Genomic DNA, 26,175 nt, shown 5'->3' on the forward strand with positions numbered 1-26,175 from the left:
GGGGTCTCAAAGCGGCTTACAATCAATCGCCTTCCTTTCCTCTCCTCAACAACAGACACTCTGTGAGATAGGTGTGGGCGAGAGAGCTTCTGACAGGACTGCTTGGTCAGAACAGCACCATCAGGGCTGTGACTAGCCCAAGGTCACCCAGCTGGCTGCATGTGGAGGTGGGGAATCAAAGCCGCCTCTCTTAACCACTACACCATGCTGGCCCTCACAGTTAAGAAGCCTACCCTGGACGCTTTAGAAAGCATAAGGTCAACCATTACATTTAATGAATTAACAAAACTGGATAACTGGATGAAAGATTTTCCATTTTTTCCAGGCTTTCACATCTTGTTGTAGTGGTTAGGAGTGCAGAATCCAAATCTGGCAATCCGGGTTCGATTCTGCACTCCCCCACATGCAGCCAGCTGGGTGACTTTGGGCTCGCCACAGCAGTGATAAAGCTGCTCTGACCGGGAAGTGATATCAGGGCTCTCTCAGCCTCACCTGCCTCACAGGGTGTCTGTTGTGGGGAGAGGAAGGGAAGGGGATTGTAAACCACTGAGACTCCTTTGGGTAGAGAAAAGCATCATATGAGAACCAACTCTTCTTCATCTCTAGGCATGACTACGGAAGCTAGCCTCTCAGATCTTCACAGCTGAACCTTTCTCTATGAGAAAAACACAGTGCTGAATTCCAACAGACATTAAATAGAAAACAAAGCATCTGAGATTCCCTGGGCATTTCTTATGGCTTGACCAGTGGATTAGAGAAGCTTTGTCCAATACAAAGACCACTCATTCTTCTAGCATTCGCCAGTCTGGTTATGTGACTTCAATATATTCTCTCACACACTTGTTCTTTATCTGAAGTAGTAAGCAGTGACTCACAAAAGCTCATGCCCTGCGCCAAATGTTGTTAGCTGTTAAGGCACTGCTGGATTTGCTCTTCTGCTATACAGACTAATGTGGCTACCCATCTTGGTGTTCGTATCTCACTGGCTCATTCACTGACAAATCACCCAAGAAACAAAGAAATTCCAATGTCCTCTCTGGCTTCCACCCTTTCCTCCCCTTCTCATGTGTGAAGCAGGTAACAACTTTTGTTTCCCCACCAAACCTGCCTGCATGTATGTATGTATGTTCTCTGCCTGCATGTATGTGGAAGCACTACCAGATATTCAAATCCCTAGACTGGAAAGCCATCGCCACATACATAAAAGTCAAGCAAGGGAGTCCAATTCAACAGCAAGTCATCAGCTGTTAAGTAAAAAAGTTAGGAGAATCCACGGGCAGGCATTTGTGAAGGGGCTCCTAGTTAGGGGAAGTAGCCAGTGGCGCAAGGGGGAGGGGAGGCTCGGGCGCTGGCAGGCGCACACATGCAGGCGCAGAGCTCTGTGCCTGCATGTGTGCGCCTGCCGGCACACCGGTGCCCACACCTCACCTTCCCCCCGCACCGCGCCACTGGCTGCTTTGAGCGCAAATGGCCGCTTCAGATGCCAAAGCACCCAACCCTGTCCCAACAACCATTTCAGAGGCCGACAATACTAATTCCCCACCATGCCAGTCCAACCTCCAACACATTTCAAATTAGCTGGATGTTAAAATGTCAAGACGCGCCTCGCACCTTCTGAGTCAGTATCATGTACCTGATGAAAAACTTGCCTTTGCCCCAATGGCAAAATATATGTATACCACAGCAGATATCCATCTGATTCCTTGTAAGAGAAAATCCAAGCACTGTGAAGTCAAAATGTTTAAATGTATTTAAAAGAAACTAAAAAACAAAACATCCATACTGCATACCTGCCAAATCCAGATTAAAAAGCCAAGAGGTCATTAGAATCTTCTACGGAACTCATGGCAGTGCGGGGGGAGGGGAGAACAATTCTGCTCCATCCTCCATATGGCAGCCTTTTAAATACTTGAAGAAGTTATCAGATCCCTCTCAGTCGTCTCTTCTCCAGGCTACACAGACCAAGCTCCCCCAACCTTTCCTCATATGTCTTGGTCTCCAAACCCCTCACCATCTTTGTTGCCTTCCTCTGGATATGCTCCAGTTTGTCTACATCCCTCTTCAACTGGGGTGCCCCAAACTGAACACAGGACTCCAAGTGAGGTCGAACAAGGGTAGAGTAAAGCAGTACCATCCCGTGATCTGGACACGATGCTCCGTTTGATACAGCCCCAAATCCCATTTGCCTTTTTAGCCACCGAGTCACACTGCTGACTCGTGTTCAATGTGTGGTCTACTAAGACTCCGAGATCTAGGCTGCAACTCACTAACCAAGAGTGGTTTTACAACCACCGACAGTGGCTTTACAAGACCAAGGAAGTGATCGAGCAGGTTTCAGTGAGGAAGCCATTTCTGTTCCAAGGAACAACACATTTAAGCCCCCTTCCTTTTGAAAAATTAAGGCAAGGCCTCGCCACACAAGCTCAGTGGTAGCTCCTTCCACATGAGCCCCTCCAAACTATCAATGCTATAAAAGAAGGCTATATTTTAAAATGTTTTTGTTCCCTGTTGTCAGGTCACAGCCATTTTATGGTGACCCATGGCAATAGATGCTCAGATGTGGTTAGCCGCTGCCTGCCTCTTCAAAGGAAACAACCAAAACAAAAAAAAAATCCTTTACCACAGAGGGAATTCCAGCAGAGTAACTAGCATTTCTCCATAAGGAACAGAGTTTCCAGCTAGCTTGCCTATAACATTGTCCATTAGCATGCTCAGCAGTGAGGAAATACCTTTCAGCTGATAAGCAGGCACAGAACTCCCCAAGTGAACAAGCTGTCAAAATAGGAGGACCTTCAGTTACCATTATATACCAAATTTGGAACACAGCGGCATAGAAGTTAACAGCAGAAGTCAGCAATTGTATGTAGTTCCCATTTTATATATATGTCAGAAAAGAAATGTAGTCAGCTTGTGAACTGTGTAACAGCTATAACTAGAGAAGCAGTTCCCCAACCTTCTTGGTATGGGGACCCAATGGAATGTTTTGGGGGAATATGAAAACTGTTATGAAATATTTTCTATTTTAGAATGAAATTCTTTTTAGAAGTTGGGCATGCTATAGACCATTTACAGCTCTTAAATCTAGATGCAATTCTGCACCTAGAATGATATCCAATCTTTATGAGGGTGTGCAGGGCTTTCATTGCTTCAATTGTTCTACTCCATTCTGTTCTCCTTTTCACATGTCTCAACCCTTGTGGCTGAGCTTTTCACCTCTTCCTCAAACCACTCTGAAACACATACCCACAACCGGGTGATGAGTAGCTCGCTGTCCTACCTTGCTGGAAGGAAAAAAGACCACTACGAGGTGAAGCAGAAATGGAACCAAAACCTCAGAGCAAAACTGAAAGTTTCATTTAGAATCAAGCTCATTCTAAGCAGTAGCCACAGAAGGAAGAAAAAAGTATTGAGCTGGAACTGTGCATGCATTATTACTGACCCTTTTCCTGACCACTAATACTTTTCATGTTTTACCACAAACATTGTGTTTAATACCTTTTTCTTCTTTTCAGAGAGCACAGGGTGCAGCTTGCAGTTTTCTTTCAAGTAAGCGTTGGGTAAATTTGATATTTTAGTCATCGAAAGCAAAGTAGTAACTCTGTACGTAAAACATTGAAGGTAGAGTTGAAGATTAGGTTTTATGCTATAAAAAGAAAATATGGTCACTAAAATGCAAAATTCCAAAATTTGTCTTCAATCTTTGTGCTGACTCCTAGAGCCAAAGAAAATGTGTCAAAGTCTGGTTTAAATGCACCTGTGCCATGGCCAAAACCTGAACATGTACACCAGGCATGGCTGCTTTTAACCATTTACAAAACTGAAGAAGTTGCCACCTCATTTTTCCCTTATATCCAACTAAGAACACATATAATTTAAAAATAAAGTTTGTATTTACATCGGATTAAGGAAAATAAAGCATGGGATGCAACAACTCAGTTCCATGTCCATCTTTGGCTCATTGTACCTTGTCATGAAAGTTCCACCTCCACACTGTGTGACACTGAAGAGGGTGTACACAACAAAAGGCCTCTACAATAAAGCAAATAGTCTAAGAGACTCATTAAATACAGGGCTTGAACAACAACCACCACAAGACATTCAAGAGCGGTGATATATATATATATAAATAAATATAAATAAATATAATAAATAAATAATGAAGGAACTAAACAAGGTCCTTGTGTATACACATGTGCCGCCAGCAACTGAAATAAAGTTAATTAATACTATAGCATTTCCTGTTACTATGTATGGGTGTGAAAGTTGGACAATAAAGAAAGCTAACGGGGGGAAAAAACCTGTTAGCTTTCTTTATTCTTTGAAACACGGGGTTGGTGGAGTTTTACAAATACGGCGGGTTACCAGAGAAAATTGGGTTCTGGGTCCAATCAAGCCTGAACTTTACCTAGAAGCTAAAATGACTAAACTGAAGCCATTACAAGGGTCACTAGAAAAGACAATCATTACAGCAGGAAAAGAGGAAGAATCAACAAAGGATGGATGGACTCAATCATGGAAGCAAAGGCCCTCAGCTTGCAAGACCTGAGCAAGGCAGTTAATGAGGCAGCCATTTGGAGCTGTCATCAGTTGGAAACAACCTGCCAGCACTTAACACACGCACAAAAAGAAAGTTATATGACAGTGAACTAGTTTCAATGGTTGTTCTCAAACCATTCAAGCTCTAAGATAACTAGGGTCCCAACTTAACCAAAAAATCCCCCCCCCCAAATTAGCTGTTACAAACTTTAAATACTTTGTCCTTTCAGTCTCAGGGTAGTTGACTTATAATAAAATATATACACAAGTTAAAATCCAAGTACTACAGGTTTTAAAATCAATAAGTTGGCTAAAACTACTTTGCCTAGGTCATCTCCTGTTTAGAGAGGAGGCAAAGGTGTACGAAATTATTAACTCTTAATAGAATAGGTGATTAGGTAGGGAGGTCGGTGGAATTCCAGATGCAATTTTCGGGCCCTCAACCATAAGCCTGGTGAAACATGTGTTTTACAAGCCCTGGGGAACTGACCAAGGTCCTGAAGGGCTCTGATGTTACCAGGAAGAGCATTCTGCCAGGTAGAGCTACGTCCACCAGGCTGGGGCCAGGGCAGAAAAGGCCCCGGCAGAGGTCAATTTAATTTCTTAAGGAGTGGGGATCCTAAGTAGATTTTGATCGCTAGATCTTAGTATCCTTTGAGGAACACAGTGGGGTAGGCAGTCCTGCAGATACAATGGTTTTGTTAAGAACCACAAACTTGAATCTGATTCGATCCTCAACCTGGAGCCAGTGCAGCTGGGAGAACACAGGCCGCAAAGACCCATGCAGCTGCATTCTGGAACAGTTAAAAGTTTCCAAAGCAACTTAAGAGGCAGTCCTGCAGAGAGCAAGTTACCGTAGTCTAGCCTAAAGGTACCCACTAAATGGATCATACTGGCTAGGCCAGATGTCAATGGGTGCTAGATGTACTTAGCAGAGATGGTAGAATGCCTGGCGAGTGACATTTGTGACCCGAACATCCACAGATGATAGTGTCCAAGGTCACACCCAACCTTATGACAGTTACTGAAGATGTTAGTTGGATACAGCTGCATTGGTTCGCCTGAAGCATATCAATTCAGCCAGAGGATGGATCTTTACCAACTACCTATGACCTATTTAGTTATAAGGAGAAAACAGGAAAGGATGAATAATAGAAGACAAACGTTTAAGAGCAAGCCTATATAGGTGCGCTCCCATGCAAGGCAGAAAGAGAACTGGCAAGTAGGAAGGTTCTTCCCCTCAAGGAAACAGGAAGTTGAAGTTTGACCTGCCTCCCTGAGAGAACGGTGGGAAAAACCCAGCTAGATGCCCTATGCCTCAGAAGGAGAACAATCAATGTCCCTTACTCTCCCTGCAAGACACCTTGCGAAGTAGGTAGGCCTGAGAGAGATCTGAAATAACTGTGACAGGCTCAAGGTCACCAAGCAGGCTTTAGGTGGAAGAGTGGGGAATGAAACCCAGTTCTTCAAATTAGAGTTTGCTGCTCTTAATCACTGTACCACCACAAGGAATCAATGACTTACTTGACTGTAGTAACTCCAGCAATGGAAAGTTTAGACTTGTATTTTAATGTTTTTTTTAGTTCCCTGCAACCTACCGTAGATAGCAACCAGGCTACTTTCTGCTCCGCTAGAACAACTAATCCCATCACATGACCTGCAGCATTTTAGTTTAACAGATCAACAATTACAAATATTCTGACTAAGTAGGCTTAGGTATTGTCTTGTGGCTTTACGATATAAGTAATTAAATCCAATTTAGAAAGCAGAATTTACAGCTCACTTAGCAAGTCATGCGCCAAAAGGGAGGCTTCCAGTCACAGAATCTAATTTGCATGGTCCATTAAAGCAATGTGCATCTGAAAGGCCTTAAAATGTTTACACAACAGCCAAAAAGCAAAATACCAGGTAATTTTTCCACCTTCTATAGCAGTTTCCCAATCATGGAACCGTAGCATGGATTTTCAAAATGGCGGCTGTGGAGAGCCTGCCCCACCCTGTACTTGCTTTTTCCGGCTCCTAGGAATCTTTAAAAAAAAAAAAAAAAAAACCTTTACAATTGCTTCTCTTATTTGGAAAGGTTGACCCATCCCTCCCAAAGTAGAAAAATAAGAGTTGGTTCTTATATGCCGCTTTTCTCTACCCGATGGAGACTCAAAGCAGCTTACAGTCACCTTCCCATTCCCCTCCCCATAACAGACACCCTGTGAGGTTGGTGAGGCTGAGAAAGCCCTGATATCACTGCTCGGTCAGAACAGATTTATCAGTGCCGTGGTGAACCCAAGGTCACCCAGCTGGTTGCATGTGGGGGAGCACAGAATCAAACCCGGCTCACCAGATTAGAAGTCCACACTCCCAACCACTACACCAAACTGGCTCTACAGTGGCCAATGATGGGCCTGGAGGGGGCGGGAAGGCCATTCAAACCTTTGCTGAGGCTACTCTTCTCTTAGCTGCAGTTGTTCCTGTGTTGGTGGTTGCTGAAGTTGAGAGGGGAGTCCTTCTCTAGTGGGGCTTCTGCTTTGATTCCTTGCTGTTGCCTCGCTAGGCAGACCCAGCTGTTGGGGGGAAGGCAGTTGAGATGTCTACCCCAGCCTCATCCAACTTGCTGTTGCTGCAGGCTGGATTTCAGCCCAGAGTGGCAGCCAGTAGTATGAGGTGGGCTTGCTGGGCTGCTCCAGACCTTGGCGGGAGCATTATTGACCACTCATCCAGGGCTGTTCTAAGGTCACCAGCTCTGACCTGGGAAATGCCTGCAGATTTGGGGGTACAGCCTTGGAAGGTGAAGGAAACTCTTAAAAGGAAACACTCCCTGGGGAAGAGTACTACGTTTAATTACACACAAGGGAAGAAAGGGCAATGGCAGATGCATAATTTGAGATCCAAAGAGCATCTGCACAGGTCAGAGTTGTATCTGATGAAGACAGGTCCATCTGTTAAGGTAAAAGTGCCATTGATTACAATGGGGCTGTGTTTACAAGTAAACATACTTAGGGTTGCACCTTGGTGCATACTTAGGAGAGCCAGCTTGGCATAGTGGTTAGGATTGCCGACTTCTAATCTGCCGATCTGGGTTTGATTCCTCGCATGCCCACTTGCAGCCAGCAGGGTGACCTTGGGATCGCCAGAGCACAGCCTCACCTACCTCACAGGGTGTCTGTTGTGGGGAAAGGGAAGGGAAGGCGATCGTAAGCCACTTTGAGCCTCCTTTGGGTAGAGAAAAGTGGCATGTAAGAACCAACTCTTGCATTTAAATATGTTTCTGCCATATTTAGCATAGAGAGAGGGGCCTAGCATACTACACACACAAATGAAACTAATTCCTCATGTAACAAGCATTTTATTTTATTAGTGAAGTGATGCTGCTTCAGACCAACACACCTACCCACCTGAATCTATTATTTGGACAGACTTTTTCATACTTCCTTTTGTTTACTACAGAGCTTGTTAACTTCTCGTTTTCCTGCCTCTCAGATGGCAAAAACTAAACTTATATGGGCACAATGTAAACGCTAGAGTTTTTCAAAGGGTTTTTTTAAAAAATAGTTTTGAGTTCATCAGGATTTCTCTGAGTGTGCACACATGGGTGTTGGCATTTCGGGTGATGTCACTACCAGGAAACATGGCAGGGAACTGTGGTCAGCTGACATCATTTCCTGATACCCTGAAGTTTGAAAAATATTTCAAGGATACCTCCACAGTCAAAAGGTTGAAGAAGGCTGCTCTACAGGCACCACTTGTATCAAAAGCACCACCATCATCATCATCATAAATACATAATCCAGGACGCTTTTCCAGAACCAGAATAGCCTAGAAATTACATGTTCTGAAAAAGGTCTGGACTCCTACTGTGCTATGAAGCATAGCTTTGCACACAGCAATATCAACCCTTCAAGCGTAGGAGGAACCTACCTCTCCCTTCCGATAGTAAGCTGATTTGAGAATCCTTCGGGTAGTGAAAAGCAGAGTATAAAAATCAACTCCTTTTAGGCAGAATGAGTGCGTGAATGGCCCAAGCAGAGTGGGGAGTCAAAATCCTAATCCAGCACTCTAACCATGACATTTACGAAGTTCAGTAATGAACAATTCATACAGCGGTTATTGCCCACACAGTGCTAGTGGGGCGAATGCAGCATTGTAACTTGTGTGGTGGTCACCATGTGACCAAGCACAGGCCAAAGGGAAAGCCTTGGCAGATAAAACGTGATCCTGACACTAGCCCCTCCCTTGGCAGATAAAACATGATAGTTACACTGCCCCCTCCCCAGCTAAGATCTCCTGTACCAAGTTCTTGTTGTCCGTAGTGAAAGGGAGACTACACAGATATACTGAAGGTCGTTTTGTTCCCCCAAACAAATCCAGGAGACACTGATGCTACGAATATGGTTCATGCCACAAACAATGTGGGAAGAAGCTGTTCTCAGGACTATCCGCAAGATCACACATCAATGAAGTTACGAGTAGGACAGCAGACAAGTTTTAGATTCCACGTTCCATAAAATTAACAATGAATGCGTACTGCTGCCAACACAATATGAGGCAAGGTTGGCAATTTAAAAGTAATATTTAATGTTTTCCAGGATAACATCCCTAAGTCTGAGAGTACATTTCATGGATTTTGAAGAGGGGGGGATGTGTCTACAAATAGTCCAAATTAAAAAAAGGGAGTTCACCTGACTAATTTATCTCTTCCTCTTCCACCACACAAGGTGTAAGAGTTTTACATGTGATGGAGAAAGTTAAATCAAAACCAATTGGATATGGAACGATTAAAGACAAACAGTGAGATACTCCAGGGAATTCAAAGGACAAGAGGCAAACTGAACTGAAACTGCCAGACCACCTCATCATGCGCAAATATTTAGGTGTGCTAAAATCATCAGATTTCAGTGATTTTAGATTCCTCCCCAGCTGACGGGATAGCCCAGGCAAGCCTCATCCTGCCAGACCTCAGAAGCTAAGCAGGGTCAGCCACGGCTAATATTTGGAAGGGCAACCTCCAAGGAAAACCAAGGTCATGACACAGGGACAGGCAATGGCAATTCACCTCTGAACACCTCTTACCTGACAGCCAGACAATCCAAGGATCTCCTGGCTATATCACACGTGCGCCATATGATGATAAATCCCCTTAAATTAAAGAAAAAGCAAGGAAGAGCATACTATATTGTCTGTACAGTTTTACAACTATTACCAATACAAACCTAATCTTAAAAAGGTAAAGCCATCCCCTGTGCAAGCACCGAATCTTGTCTGACCCTTGGGGTGACGCCCTCTCGCGTTTTCTTGGCAGACTCAATACAGGGTGGTTTGCCAGTGCCTTCCCCAGTCATTACCGTTTACCCCCCAGCAAACTGGGTACTCATTTTACTGACCTCGGAAGGATGGAAGGCTGAGTCTATCTTGAGCCAGCTGCTGCGATCGAACTCCCAGCCTCATGGTCAGAGCTTCAGACAGCATGTCAGCTGCCTTACCACCCTGCACCACAAGAGGCTCTTACCAATACAAATAACTTCACACAAAGCATTGAATGTTTCAACAGTTGAACCATGCCTGATTTGCTCCCCCTCCCCGTCAAATATTCCAGTTCAAATACATGTATGCTACTAGAATTTAAAACCAGTGAGGCACTTCTAAAAATGTGTCTACACATTCAGTCTAAATCAACATGCCAAGTAAGATCACTACATAGAGCAGACAGTAATTCTCTAAAAACCTTTCCAGCTCTAACATTTCTGGAAAACTCACATCATAGCATAACCACCAAAGTGATAACCATCCCTGCTGTCTGTTACGAGCATCCAGCATTTAGAAGCAAACCCACCTTCTTTATGGAAATACCATTTAGCTTTCCCTTCTAATAGCTGCTGACAGTTCATGAATCTTAATCCCGTTTTAAAGCTATTTAAACAAGTAGTCGTCACCCACATCTTGAAATAGTGAATTCCACAAGCTAATTTGTGCACGGGATGAAGAAATCCTTCTTCTGTCTGCTCTATGACTGCAAGCCAGTTCCCCCAGGTAACTGAGCCATAAGGCAAAGAGAGGGGAAAAACATATTTCTAAACCACTCTCAAGAACTTAATGCAAGACAGCCAATGCTATTCTTTTCATTAAAATGTACTAAAATGGGCACACACTAATAGGCAGACAGCATGAGTTAGCCATACAGCACACATATGAGCAATGCTGTTTCCACTGTTGTGGCTCACGCACATGCATTTTTCAGAACCGGCAGTTTTGAAAAGGGGGAACACTGACTTCTGCCCTAACCAAAACAGAAGGAGAAAACCAACCAGCGACATGCAAGCTGAATGTATTCACTAGGCTCCTATGTAAGCATCACTTCTTCCAGATGCAAAACCTCCAGCAGATCAAGACCCTGACTAGTCAGGCCAGGGCTGCAACTACATTCCTAGGAGGCATTACATTAATGGAATACCACTGATGTCATAACTGTTTATAAATAATGCATTTTACGCATTTTCAGTGGAAGTTATACTTGTGAAATACCACTGGATTTTTGAATCACTCCAGAAGCAAAAAAGAGTAACTCTTTCACACAGCTAATAGAGGAATGTAATCAAATATACAAATGATTGTCAGTCTTTGAGTTAATGTCCCCCGGGGGGGTGGCATATACTCTGTTTTCTTCCCCCCCAAAAAACGTTTCAAATTTGATAAAGAAAAACTTGTAAAATTTTAAGGGAACGCTACAGAATCATAGGATAATGGAGTTGGAAGGAACCTCCTGGGTCATCTAGTCCAACCCCCTGCACTATGCAGGACAGTCACCACTCTGAAGACACCTATTAATTATTTCCCAATTTCACAATGAAACACTTTGAAAGACAGGATTACATTCATTTAAAATGTACAGCATTCCGTTTCTCTGCTTCAAAAAGATCCTGTGAAAGATACGTTTCCCCTTATTAGAACAAGTAGAATGTGCCAAGATAGCACAGGTCTCAGAAGTTAGCGTCACTCCAACATTAGCATTGGGTGGGTATATCAGTAATTTTGCTTATAGAAAGCTAAGGCATTTATACTGTTAAAATAGTATGGATGCACCAATCGAATACAATTTTGCATGTTACAAAGCTATAAACAATGCACTACTGTTCTCAAAGCAGCAGAAAGGTTTAGATCTGATAGGAAAGTTCTGCATGTATTTTATTGTTCCTAAATACCTGTTTGTAAAAAACGGACACACACAGAAGACCATTTTCCATGGCTTCAAAATTTCCAGTGATGCAACCCTCTCTAGACATCCCCCATCTGTTGCAACTGCTAACCAGTGAGTTTCACCCAACCTCATCACATGGTCTGCAATTCTCCTGGCTTCCGTCCTCAATTGACATCACGCTTCCAAGATGCCCCTTTATCTGACAGCCTCCAAATGTAAAACAAAATATAAGATTTCAGTTCCTACAAAAAAATGGTGCTCTGCTCACTGTTTTGGAAAGACTGGAGTTGCTCCTCAAACAATTATTGCTTAAAGAATACTGCTAATCGGGCTAAAATGAGAATAAAGAGTTCTGAAATAATCCATTGCTTCCCCCAACAGCAAGGGGAATACTAGGGGAGGAAACTTATTAGAAGCCATCACATTATGACAGAAACCTCTGGTAACACCTCTCGGCAAGCCTTTCTTGGAAATAGTGGAAACTACTACCTTGGAAATAGAGACGTGAAGGTGGAAGGAAAAATGCTTAAAGGCAAAGTTTTTCCCTGTTCAGTGCAAATCATGAAGGAAGCTTAAGACTTTCCCCATGTTCTCCATGAACATAGGGGAAACTTTTAGGGGCTGCTGCAAAAACATATACTGTTAACATAGGCAATCTTTTAAAATTTGTTGATTCACATTTTGGCAATAATTACTAGAAAATTAATTTGGTCACAATTAATAGACTTGAGAGTTTTGTATTTTCAATGTTCTAAACTTTACCTTAATCTCCAACATGCCGGGAGTCCTACCTACTAGAACTATTATTTGGACGAAGTTTGAGTTATGGGGCAACTTTAAGGCAGACCAAGTTTTATTCAAGGTATATGAACTTTCATCTGCAAGCCGAAGTACCACTGGATTCACACTTTGTTCTGCTGTTTCGGACCAACACATCTACCCACCTGAATCTATTATTTGGACAGACTTCTTCATACTTCTTTTGTTTACTACGGAACTTGTTAACTAACCACTAATGATCCCTGGCCCAAAGGAAGTATGTTTGGTCTCAACCAGAGGCAGGTCGTTCCCTGCCCAGACCTATTTCCCATCCTCCTATCCAGATAATAGTTACATGAACATGTTTGTTGTTAAACTGTTGACACAGTTGCCAAACTTACCTGTATTCTGTTACTCATCCAATGTAAACTACCCTGAGCCACTAGGGGGGTGGTATATAAATGCAAATAAAATAAATAAATAAACTCACTTTTCCCTGCCTCTCAGATGGCAAAAATTAAACTTATATAAGCTACAGCAGCAGACAGTGTAGCAGTCTACAACTCCTCAAATACTGGTATTCTCACAATTTTTCTTAAAGAAAATGAAGATATTTAGGCTTTGAAATTCCATAAACATTTGAATCAGTAAAAATTTATATGTGAAGTTATAAATGATGGATTTTATTGTGTTAAATCTGTAAAAATAGTTTAGGTTTGCCAGAAAAGTATGTACTGCATATATTTCACGCCCCACCCTCACAAAAGTGAAGGGGGGGGGGAAGGTATTTTTCTGTGCCATGACCTTGATATCCAAGGCGAACCAGATGTCATCAGATCTCAGAAGCTAAGCAGGGACAGCCCTGGTTAGTATTTGGACAGGAGACAACCAAAAAAATTAGGGTTGCTACACAGAGGTGGGTAGCAGTAAACTACCTCTGAACGCCTTGTTTTGAAAACCCTAAAGGCTCACTGTAAATAGGCTAAGAACTGATGATAAAATTCTGCAGCTTTGAAATAGCTGGAAATTGTGTCTCCGCTTAGAGAGCCTAAGAGGGGAATAAAGATCACTTTAAAATGTTTTAAACAAACCCAGGGAAAGAGCACTAGCAGACCAAAGCAAAGCACATGGAACACTGTTTTATTCTAATCAGCCCTTCTTGGGAACTAACTCCCCCAACCCCATCTTCCCTCTATCTGTATGTATGGCTTGCTAAAAACAGTTTCAGGGATTTGAAGTGTGCACGCACACGAAGCTTATACCCAGTATTAAACCCTGCTGGTCTTAAAGGTGCCACTGGAATCAAGCTGTTCGGTCACTATTAAGTATCCTGTGAAGCAGGGGTAGTCAACCTGTGGTCCTCCAGATGTTCATGGACTACAATTCCATGGGAATTGTAGTCCATGAACATCTGGAGGACCACAGGTTGACTACCCCTGCTGTGAAGAGTCTGATCCCCTTTGTAATGAGGTGGAACCTTCCGGAGCATTTAATTTACAGGGGGGTCACCTAGCAGCTAAGACTTGAGCTTTGCAGCCTGGGGCCTCAAAAGGACATCCTGTTTGAACTGCTAAGACCAGGTGACAATGACCTCACTGCAGGGGAATATCAATTCTGGCCATCACCACCTTTAATTCCCCTTCTCTGCTCCCCCCCACCTCCAACCAAGGCCTTATTGCTGGTGAACAATCAGTCATATTTCCCCTGTCTACTCTTAAAATGCATATAAAACCATATGGGGAAGAACCCATATTCCTTGCTTGCTGCCTGTACTATCTGCTGCAGGGATAGAGAGGATGCATAACCAAGGTACCTATATTCTCATACCAATCACTTTGTTAATGGAACCATTAGCACACTAAGTACCAGGTTCCGTAGCAAATAATCAACATAATCACTGTAATCAAAAGTGGTTCTCCATGAGGCTTAAAAGCACTATACACATAGCCATGGAGGTTTAATTATCCTGGATTTTATGACCCAGTGGTACAGCTCTCTTAAAGAAATTTAACCATGTTCATTGTTCCCATCTATCAGGATGTGCATGCAGCTCCACAATTTTATTTTTACACTGACAATCTCAATTTAAGAGCTTGATGCTGTCATTATGTTATGTGTGTATACGAGCCAATTAAACTGTTTGTATGGGTGGAGAATGAATGTATTTCTAGTCACAGAAGTGGTCCCCTCCTTTCACTTCACAGTATTTGGGCACTTACAAGCAGCTATGTGCAAGGAAGACAATGCAATCCTAAAAAAAGAGTTACAGACTCCAAAGTTAATACTTTTAGAAGGGTACAACTCTGTTTAGGATCACACTATGAGCCAGTTTGTTATATTGACCCAGGTAGAAGAAATATTCATAGTAACTCCTTGTCTCAGGATCTGAAGAAATTTACAGGCCCACAAAAGCTTAAACACAGAATTAAACTTTGTTAGTCTTAAAGGTGCCACTGGACTCAAATTTTGTTATCTTAGTAGGCGAGTGTTTGTGTGTGTGATGAGGGGGCTTAAATGATCGAGCATGACATCTTAGAGTCTGATGAAGAACAAAATCTTAACAGGTATTGTACTCTTGCAGCTTGGGAATGGGCATGATGAGGATCCAACACCCAACTCAGCCAAGGAGCCACCAAATGGCCTGCAGCAAAACTGCTATAGCTTCAAATTCTCTATGTGTAACGAAAAACAGCCACAATCTGCCTGCAGATTGCAAGAACAAGCAAGAAAAACTGTCATTTACATTTAATACACAAAGTTGTTCCCTGATGACTAGATAGCTTGCTCTTGCCTAGAGGGGTGCAAGAGGATCTCTTGCAAAACCTACCATCACACACTGGAAGGGAACAGAGATTTCCTCATCGAATAATCATGAGGGGGCGGTAGAGGAGCCATATATATATCTGCAGACAATTGCAGCATTAAAAAGTCTAAAAGAGTTACAAGCTCACAAAGGAATTGGTTTCCCAGCCTTGCTGAACACTTCTAGGTACTTCTGTCTCATGTATATCCACCCCAGTCTTAGATTCAGAAGCAAAAGAACTCTGGTGAAATCCACTCCCATTTATGCACATTTCAGGAACAAAACTTTTTCCTAAGCTTCCCTGCCTGGGGGCAATTTTCTGACTGCCACAAGTGACAAGGAGCTATTAAGAAGGCAACCTGAATTCTTATCTATATCTATAACTATAATACATTAGTAGCTCTTTGGCTCTCAATACAGATTACATTCATATACACTCAGCTGCCTTATTGCGAATCAAGCCATTTGGCTATCAAGACCTATTCCACATTGAAGCGGCTCTCCAGGCCTTCCAGGCAATTGCCTTCTAGCAGTCGTTTTAACTGCTGATGCTTAGGATTGAAATCCAGACCTTGTGCGCGCAAAGCAGATACTCCTTCTCCAAGCCACAGCTCCACTCCTGTTAGAGACACATCTGCCAGAGAAAACATCAGATATTCTCACAGAATTAGAAGTGTTTTTATAACTTCCACTTAGTTACTGCAGGTCACTGAACACCTCTCCCTAGTTTCATTTTTACGTGTTTGGAGGTAGTCCTTTCAAGCTAACATCTGTTTCCCTCACAACCATATTACGCATTGTCATGTCACCATTCAGTAATGGATAAACATCCAAAGGTAATAAAGAATTAGCCATTGTATAGTTATTACTCACTCCAGAAGCGAATGGATGATTTTCAGAGTCCAGTCTGTCAGCAGAGATGCACTTATCTGCCAGCTCATGTTACAGTTTCACAGCCCTAATCACAGTAGATGCTCAAGAGTGAATCCTGTAATATATGCAGACATAGCAAGCAAGACTGCACAGAGCATCTAACATGAACTAATCTGGAACAATCCTAACTTACCAGGGAACCACTTCCTGAGTGCACAGCCTTCTACATTAAGCCTCTCCTGTATTAACAGAACACTATCCTAAACTACTGAAGAAACACACAAGGTGCGTGACCAAGTAGTCTAGACACACAAACATATCTTTTTGTGGGAAGGTTATGAATTTCCCATAGAAGTGTACCAAAAGTTCATTTTGCGGACCAGAAAAAAAATAGATAAAAGAGCACAAAAGAGTAGCAACCAGCTTTCCTTGGATTGTTTACAAAAACTTGAATAACATTTTACACAGCAGTGGGACAGCTATAGACAAGAAAAAGAGGTTTACTAAAAGCCTCTTTGTTTTAAGCACAATTCTGGTGTAGCCACAGTTCTAAAATCTTAAATTTATTTTACACTTTTGGTGAAAAGTTAGAATTACAGCTCCCCATCTTGCTTGGGGTTTTGGAGGTATGTGTGGAGAAAAAGACAGTACTAAAGGAAATAATGACCAGAAACATATTGTCCTTCCCCCCCCCCCCAAGAATTCTCTGGCAATTTTCTTCCTAAAGTACCTTCTTTACTGCCAACTGCTTTTAGTGGGGGGGGGAAGAGGACCATAAAATGTTTCAGCTGAAACCCCCTTCCCCATTTATTATGGTGACAGTGGTGAGGGAGAACTTTATCTGCTTTCCTCCCTGTTGTATCTGGAGAGGAGATAAGAAACTTTAACATCCTTTCTCCAACCCCAGAGCTCAGGCACAGGAGCTCCACATAGGCACAACGACCCCCAGCCCATTTTTCTTTTTACACAAGTCCCATCCATTCAACATAACTTTTCTCCTGCAACAAAAATTCTTAGAACTTTAATAAATATATATTTATATTAAATACACATTGATTGATGTTGTATACCAGCTTTCCGCACAGGCCCAGGGTGGTTCATAACACACGTTGCACATACATCATAATCTAAATTACAGTTAAAACATTTACAACATTATTAAAACCTTGTGGTGCTCTACTGTTCTTGTCCATTGGTTTATTGATCTGCCATTTTATGGATAATGCATTATATTATTCATATTCTAATTTGGTGGCGGGTGTAACCTGGAAACATATGCATGCATATGTATGTATGTATACACAAACACACACTAGTAATGGCTCAATTGTTAGCTAAAGGAAATTTGGGGAGAAAAGGGGCAATGTTCTTAGTATTTTACAGACTTCCATAACTCACTTCTTTCTCAACCACAGCTAAAGAAAAATCGGGGGTGTGTGGGGGGGGGTGAGAGAGAGACACACACTGAAAACCCACGGTTGGACTCCCATGCATACTTACTCGGCAACAAACCCCATAAACTTTCTTACACAGGACAGAGCCAAGCAGCTTATTGGAACGGGAAAGAAACAAACCTGCAGAACAAACGAATTTAGGAAGGCGCACGGCATGGGGTGGGGGGAACGTCGGGGCGGAAGCAAAACCCTCCCCTCCCCCCCATCCCAACTCCCCCTCCCTCCAAATACCCACCCCACGCACCCCCCCACATTTTGGGAAACTAATGCACAGCCCCCACCTTTTCTTATCTCCAAACGCACGAGGACTTTTTGCAACCCAACCCGAGGGGAGAGAACCGGGGAAGGGGAGCCCATCCGCCCCGACCAACCTCTCTGGGCGCCGGCTGCAAAGCGTGCAAAGGATTAGGGCGAAGAAATGCACGGCGGGGGGGGGGGGGAGGATAGCCTCAGCCAGCGCCCCCTCCCATGCAAATGAGGCTTCCCGCCCCCTCCCCCACCCGGCCGCGGCCTCCCCTCCCCCACCGGCGCAGCACCGCCTCCTCCCACCACAACAAAGCGAGGCGGCCGCCCCTCCCCCCTCACGCGGGCCAGGCCTCGGGCCTAGGCCGCCCGGCCCAACCGTCGCCAACCGTCGGCCCCTCCCCGCGCGCCGCCACCCCCCGGCCCTCCACCCCCTCGCCGCCGACCCCCGGAGACCCACCTCCGCGCCCCCGACCCGCGCCTCCGCCGCCCTCGCTCGCTCGCTCTCGCAGGCTGCGCTCCCTCCCTCAGCGCCCGCCGGCCGCCATTGGCTGACGAGGCGCGGCCCCGACCCGCCTTTCTCCGCTTTGCCTTCCTCCGGTTGGCCGTTGGACGAGTCCGTCAAGGGGCAGCGGCGGCGCGGGTTGGCTCGAGGGGTAAGCGGCGGAGGGCGGGGTTGACTCTCTCCGGCTTCTCCGCCTCCTCCGGCTGACTTTCCAGGCGGCGATTGGCGGCCGCCGCGGCCAATGGGCGCTCTGTACAGGGGAGGGGCCGGAGGGGGAACCGCGAGGCGCGTTGAAGAGGCGTTAGATTGGTCGACGAGGGTGTCGTTCTGGTCTACGTCCCGCCCCTCAGCATCCATAATGTAGCCGCTTAGGCGAGTGGGGGCAGAATTCGGTTCAGTCGGATCGTGGCATTTTTGAAGGATTCTTCCGCCAGGTCGATAGTAACCTTCCGCGCGGCGGTTGCCTCCTGCAGCGGAGGGGAAATAGGTCCAACCGCCGCCCCTTTTTGAAAGTTTCCCTCAGATAACCCGGCCTTTTCTCGAGCAGCAGCAATTTTTTTTTTTCCTCCCCCAAACTCTCAATTCATCTTTCCCGTGGCCCAATTTCAACTCCTCTAAGGTGTAAAAACATTAAAACTTCACTGACCTCTGGACGTTTCATAATTTTATAAAATCCTGCCCATTGCACAAAGGTTGTGATTTAAGTCGAAAAATGCAGATCCAAGTTCAGTTGCAAAAGAATATGTATATATTAAATATATATGAATTTTCAAACTAAGATACCCAATTGACACGCCCTTTTACAAAGTTTCAGGCCTGTAGTCATGGTGGTCTGAAGTCACCTTGAAGACCGACAAAGTTTAATTTTGAGTAACAGGTTCCGTCTGCAGGCACACTTCTTTTTTTCTATAGAATCATAGAAGAGTTGGAAGGGACCTCATGGGTCATCTAGTCCAACCCCCTGCACTATGCAGGTCACTCACAACCCTATTGCTCCTCCACTGTCACCTGCCACCCCCTTGAACCTTCACAGAATCAGCCTCTCCGTCAGATGGCCATCCAGCCTCTGTTTAAAAACTTCCAAAGACGGAGAACCCACCACCTCCCGAGGAAGCTTATGCTTATACAGGAAAGCTTATACCTTGAATGAAATTCTCTTGGTTTTAACTGTGCCACTGGACTCCAACTTTTTTCTCCTCCTTGAACAAAGTTTTGAGTCTGGAAACATCCTTAACAGCAACAAATTTGCTTTTGTGTGCATGCCCACTCCTTGCATCTGATGAAGCATGCATGCACATTAACACACCTGGAATAAACCTTCGTTGGTCTTTTTAAAATGGCACAAATAAGAGCGTTTTTTTTTTGTACTCCGCTTTTCATTGCCCAAAAGAATTTCAGAGTGGCTTGTAATTGCCTTCCTTTTCTCTCCCCACAACAGACACACTGAGGCAGGTAGAGCTGAGAGAGCTCAGAGAGAACTGTTACTAGCCTAAGCTCACCCACCAGACCTGATATGTCTCAAAGCAGCTGACAATCGCCTTCCCTTCCTCTCCCCACAACAGAAACCCTGGGAGGCAGGTGGGGCTGAGAGAGTTCGGAGAGAACTGGAACTGGCCTACGATCTCGCAGCTGGAGGAGGAATTTGGGGACCATATGGAGAAGGAATGGGGAATGAAATCCAGTTCTCCAGATTAGAGGCCGCCGCTTTCAACTGCTACACCATGCTGGCTGTCACCTGCCCCCTAAGACGAGGAGTCCTCTCACTTTTGGAGGGGATACTCAAGGGGATTGTGCTGTCAAAGTGAAGCAGCAGAAGACAGTCTGAGTCCGGTGGCCCCTTTTAAAACTGATATGCAAGTTTACACCCAGAATAAAACTTCAGCGGTCTTAAAGGTGCCATCGGATGCAGACTGTGTCCTGCTTACGGTTGCCAGCTTCAGGTTGGAAAAAATCTGGAGACTTTGGGGGTGGAGCCTGCAGAGGGCATGGTTGGAGAGGGGCTTCATTGGGGTATAATATGATACAGTCCACCATCTAAGCAACGCTTTTCTAGGGGAACTGCTCACTGTTGCATGGAGATGAGCCCAAATGCTAGGGGATCTCCAGGCCCCACTAGGACCTAGTCTGCACACAACAGATAATGAACTTTCAATGCACTTTTGAAGTAGATTTTCCTGTTCTGCACAGGAAAATCCAGCTGCCAAAGCACATTGAAAGTGCATTATCCTGTGTGTGCAGACTAGGCCCTGGACTCTTACACCCGGAATAAACCTTGATTGGAATAAATCCCACCACATAATTCCAGGGACATCAGTGTTGTAACTCTTATGGGTTGGGTTTTTTATGTGCCTCCCTTAGGGATGCCAGGCTCCAGCTGGGACCTGCGGATCCCCTGGATTTACAGCTCATCTCCAGACTACAGAGATAAATTCCCCTGGAAAAAATGGATGTTTCGGAGGGAGGACTCTGTGGCATTGTGCCCCACTACGGTTCCTGTGCTCCCCAGGCTCCATCCCCAACTCTCTAGGGGTTTCTCAACTTGGATCCGGCAACCCTACTCCCCAACCACCCCCATCTCCTACCAGTCACCCCATCAGGAGGCAATCCTACACGAAAAGGACAGCCGACAGTCACTCTAAACCACTCTTGCTTTTGCAATGTCCTCACCATCAAGACCTGCAACTCTTTCCAAAGGATAAATTTTCACCACACTGCCTAGAACTGCAAAGGAATAAAAAGCAATTGTTTCCAGATTTGCAAAAAAAGGGCATAATTGTAAAGCACTTAGTTGACTCAAGAAGCGCTGCCATATCCCACAAGTGTCACTTTTAACCCCTGCTTTTCCATTCTTTCAAACCCTCAAACTGCCATCTGAAAAATCTTACACATATTGTGTTCCAGGGGATGTTCAAGGCCAAATTCCAGCACGTTCTGGTCAGAAACCTCCCACAGAAACAAAAGTTTGTGTTTGATAACATCAGAACAACCTGAGACGGAAAAGATTTTGCAGATGGCTGTGACTTGAGTTTAAGCACCAGCCTCCTTTTGCATATGGAATAACTGACATAAGTTCTCCTTTATAAATATAAACGTTCTATTTTCAGTATGAATCTCAGATATTAGAAAGCTGACACCCAAAGTCCTAAATGTGTGTGTGTCTCAACCTTTCTCAACTTTTTTGCCCTTGAGAAACCCCTGAAACACTCTTTAGACTTCAAGAAACCCCAGAAGTGTGCAGAATATGGTTAGGAAGCAAAGTTGTGTACATACTCACCTGGGGCCCCTTCCCTTCCCAGCCCCATCATTGGCAATTGGGAGGGGGGGAGCAACATGACATATTGCATGATAAATTTTGGTCATATCGCATGATAATTTTTTTTACATTTAAAAAACATCAACAAGTAAATCATTCCCACCTATTTGGGAAAACCCCTCCAGGGCCCTCAAGAAACCCAAGCGTTTCACGAAACCCTAGTTGAGAAAGCCTGAAATATATATAGCACAATCTCCGCACCATTTACGCCCTTTTAACCCTTTTCCCGAAATCAATGTGCTTTAAAAAGTTGTAACTCTACTTAGGGATGTACTGGTATTATCAGTAATGCCTACCATTGTTCATAATTGGGGGTTTTCTTCTACCCCAAGATCGTCTTCGTTTGTGATGGGAACAAAGTTTGAGTCCAGAGACACCTTTAAGACCCACAACGTTTTATTCAGGGTGCAAGCTTTCAAGCATCTGAAGAAGTGTGTATGGACAAACAGCTTGTACCTGCAATAAAACTGGGTAGGCCTCAGGTGGGTCTCAGGACTCAAACTGTGTTCTCATCACAAAACAATTTGTCCACCTGCTTCGGGCCAACATGGCGACCCACTTGAATCTATATGCTGTAAGGAGAGAATTGCAGGCCTTGGGCTCGTCCCAGTCCTGATAGTGCTGTTCTCACAGAGCAGTAACATCAGGGCTCTCTCAGACCCACCTCCCTCACAGGGCGTCTGTTGTGGAGAGAGGAAGGGAAGGCGATTGGAAGCCGCTTTGAGACTCCTTCTCACAGAGAAAGGTGGGGTATAAAAACCAACTCTTCTTCTTCTTCTTCCAGACTCTTTGGTTGTGCCAATCTACTGGCAATCCATCCCTTTCATTGCTGCAGTGACCCCTGCAAGCATCTCTCCCACAACTGGCACACTCCTTGCTCGTATCTCTGTCTGCTGCCCTGCGGATAAGAAAAACGGCATGTAGTTATTGACGCAGAAGGTACATGAGGCTCTTGCAGCGTGGTGTTACCAAGATAAGATTCACAGGACTTGATGTTCTGGTTAAACACGGGCACATCTTCCACCCTTCAGCGTATCTGGCAATCGGTTGGCTGTTTTCCAAGATTTACAATGAATATGTGCTCTTTCTGACCTGACCCCGTCTTCCAGGAAGCCCGGGTCTCCGGTAGGATGGCTAGCTCCCAGGCAGAGCCGACAGATTTCCCGGTATTACGGCTAAGCTTCAGCCAATGGAGATCGTCCCCTGGAGAAAATGTCTGTTTTGTAGGGTGGGGTCTTGAGTATTATAGTGACTGGGAATAAGAAGAAGAGTTGGGTTTTATACCCTGCTTTTCATTACCCGGAGGAGTCTTAAATCAGCTTACAATCGCCTTCCCTCCCTCTCCCCACAACAGAACAGCGTTGTTTAATAAATCATTGTTGCCCTTCAAGGTGAGCCTGGACTCAAACATTGTTCTGTTGCTTCAGACCGACATGGCTACACACCTGAATGTATCTCAGCTGCGTCTGAGAGAGATCTAACTGAACTGTGACTGACCCAAGGTCACCCAGCTGGCTGCATGTTCAGGAGTGGGGAAATTGGATCAGATTCTCCAGATTAGAAGCTGTCACTCTTTAACCACTACACCATGCTGTCTCTCAGGTCCCTCCCTTCCCAAATCGCATTCTCCCAAATGCCACCCCAAATTCTCCAGCCCAGAGTTAGCACCCTTAGCCCTCAGCTGTGAAATGTGAGAAAGGAAAGTCAGATTGATGTAGTGGTTAAGAACAGCAGCCTCTAATCTGGGGTATCAGGTTTGATTCCCTGCTCCTCCACATGCAGCCAGCTAGGTGACCTTGGGCTAGTCACAGTCCTGATAGTGCTCTTCTCTAGAGCAGTCCTATCAGAGCTTTCTCAGCACATTCCACCTCACAGTGTGCCTGTTGTGGGGAGAGAATGGGCAGGCGATTATCAGCCATTTTGAGACTCCTTTGGGTACTGAAAAGCGGGGTATAAAAACCATCTCTTCTTCAAAATGTAAGCAACATCTCATACGGTTATCGTGACTCAGGAGACACATGTACCTCTTTGATATTCTCCTTGTGGCTCTTCTAACCCCAATGTGGCACCTGCCCCATATTTCATGGAAGTGGGGAACAACCTTGCCCAATGGGGCTTGGGGTTAACAGCTGGTTCCAACCTTGAAACAGACACAGTTAGAGGAATAGTAAATTGCTGTCTTCCTTGAGGTGAAAGCTGTTGGGATATGCAATAGCTCTAGTGTACCAGAATCATCGGTGTATGAAAACTATCCTACAGGGGAGATGTGCAGTTAGCTCCAGAGGGTTGGACTAGATGACCCTGGAGAACCCTCCCAACTCTATGATTCTATGATATTTAGATCAGCAACTTCTTGGTATTTCCAATTACGCTCTTTCTGATTGGGTCAACTGAAGACTTCCTACTCTGTTGTTATGATTATTTATCAAATTTCGATGCCACCCTCCCATAAGGGGCATCCCTGGCCCCAGGGAAGCGCGCCTGGCCTCGACCAGGGCCAGGGCCTTTTCGGTCCTGGCCCCTACCTGGTGGAAGGAGCTCCCGGAAGAGCTGCGGGCCCTGCGGGAGCTTCCGGCGTTCCGCAGGGCCTGCAAGATGGAGCTCTTCCTCCAGATCTACGGTTGAGGCTGGCGTGGGGAAGAAGATCTGGACCCTCCCTTGTCATTAAGCCCTATTGGGGCTATTAAGGGCGGATTAAAGGGAGAGATCAGCCCCTCTGTCCACCCTGAGGTTTTAAAATAAGATTAGTATAGGTTTTTGGCCACCAAATGAATGGATGATTTTTAGTTGAATGGCTAGTTTGATCGAAATTGTTATTTATTTTATTGGGGTTTTCATGTATTGGGGTTTTATCGTGTTAGCCGCCACGAGCCCTTGTCGGAGTGGCGGGGTATAAATGTAATAAATAAATAAATAAATAATGGCTCAGGGTGGCTTACATACAGTTAAAATGAATAATAGATTGAAACCAACATAACTTTACAATATAAAACATCATTAAAAAAATATTATCGAGCCCGCTTTCTTCCTGACTGGCTCCAGATCAACCGTTAGTCGGTTAGACTGTTAGAACTCCTCTCTGCTTTCCAGAGCTGCTTCTATCCGCAATAAAACTATTTGTTCGTTTGCATTTCTAAACTTGTGGCGCAGAGTGGTAAGGCAGCAATCATGCAGTCTGAAAGATTTGCCCATGAGGCTGGGAGTTCGATCCCAGCAGCCGGCTCAAGGTTGACTCCGCCTTCCATCCTTCCGAGGTCGGTAAAATGAGTACCCAACTTGCTGCTGGGGGGGAAAAGGTTATGACTGGGGAAGGCACTGGCAAACCACCCCGTATTGAGTCTGCCATGAAAACGCTGGAGGGCGTCACCCCAAGGGTCAGACATGACCTGGTGCTTGCACAGGGGATGCCTTTACCTTTACCTTTATTTCTAAACTCTGTCAACAAAGGCCTAGTGCTACGGAAGCCAGTGTGGCCCTTTCGGCTGACGGTCATTGCGAGGGCAGCTCTCCACAAGCCATGGAGCAGGCGGCATCGATCGAACACACTGAAGAACAGCGCTGCTGACCTCGTATTGATTTTCTGCCGGCCGATATAACGTGCAACAAAGTGGCCAACCGTATCCGCACCATCGTGGTTTTTGCTCTAATGTGCAATTGCCTCTGCTCTCCTTTCATCTCCACTTATGACAACGACACCACACTCCATGCTAGAAAGAAGAAGGACAGCTTTGTTGTTCTTGAGACCGTCCAAACCTGGGTGTAAACTGCACGGAGCTTTTATTCCAGCCCCAGATCGATTCAGTCCCTGCCCTCTACACAGAATCCGATTTCCGTTTGGATTTGGGGCGATTTAAAATTTCCTTCTGCAGCAAGAAGGATTGATCCGGAGTGACCCTACCTTTATTGTGCGATATCTTAGAGTGCTGTTAATCCTGAATATATTATCAAATCGCATTGTTTTGAATCGGGGCTCTCCTCCATGGTAGAGGACCCATGATTGGCCACAGGTGGTCATGTGACGAATTTGCCTTAAAGGAGAAGCCCCTAATTTCTCTCAACTTCTGTTAGTCCTGGATTTTTCCCCCTTATCTGCCTTTTTTGATCTTCTCCCCCTCCCCTCCAAGAAAAGAAAGAGCTTGCCTCCCCCCCCCTTCTGAACTACCCTAACCACGTGCAGAAGACTTTCCTGTTTCAATGGGGGGGGGGGGAAGAGGAAGATCCGAGTTCAAAGCCATCTGAATTCAACAGGATTGACAATGGAATAAACAAAGTAAGTGCAGACTCTGCCCTGGTATTTCTTCTGAAACAGGTTAAAGGAAGGCCATCTTTACACAGAACGCAGTTTGAGTCCAATGGAACCTTCATCTTTTTACTTGAGGTAGAAGCTAGAACAGAAGCTAGGTCCAAGCTGTGACGTGCATGGCCACTTCTGTGGGTACATAAAAGATTATTAAAAGGGGGAATTCACTGCCAGGGGCTGTACTGCTGCTCACGGGAGTAGAC

General features: G+C 44.9%; 1 protein-coding gene across 4 annotated transcripts in view; it reads right to left on the reverse strand.

The window, feature by feature from the left end:
* The window catches only part of SMAD2 (SMAD family member 2), a 53,765-nt gene extending 35,302 nt beyond the window's left edge, over positions 1-18,463 (reverse strand). Inside the window, exon 1 of one of the 4 annotated variants that reach the window (XM_077346742.1) lies at positions 18,315-18,463. The gene's annotated coding sequence lies outside the window, so the exon portion shown is untranslated. Of the gene's footprint in view, positions 1-3,495; positions 3,612-17,892; positions 17,914-17,982; positions 18,004-18,314 lie in introns of those variants that run through there. The other 3 variants (XM_077346745.1, XM_077346744.1, XM_077346743.1) reach the window with 3 other exon arrangements.
* Positions 18,464-26,175: the final 7,712 nt, after the last annotated feature.

Source organism: Paroedura picta, chromosome 7, assembly GCF_049243985.1.
Source record: "Paroedura picta isolate Pp20150507F chromosome 7, Ppicta_v3.0, whole genome shotgun sequence".
Taxonomy (NCBI): domain Eukaryota; kingdom Metazoa; phylum Chordata; class Lepidosauria; order Squamata; family Gekkonidae; genus Paroedura; species Paroedura picta.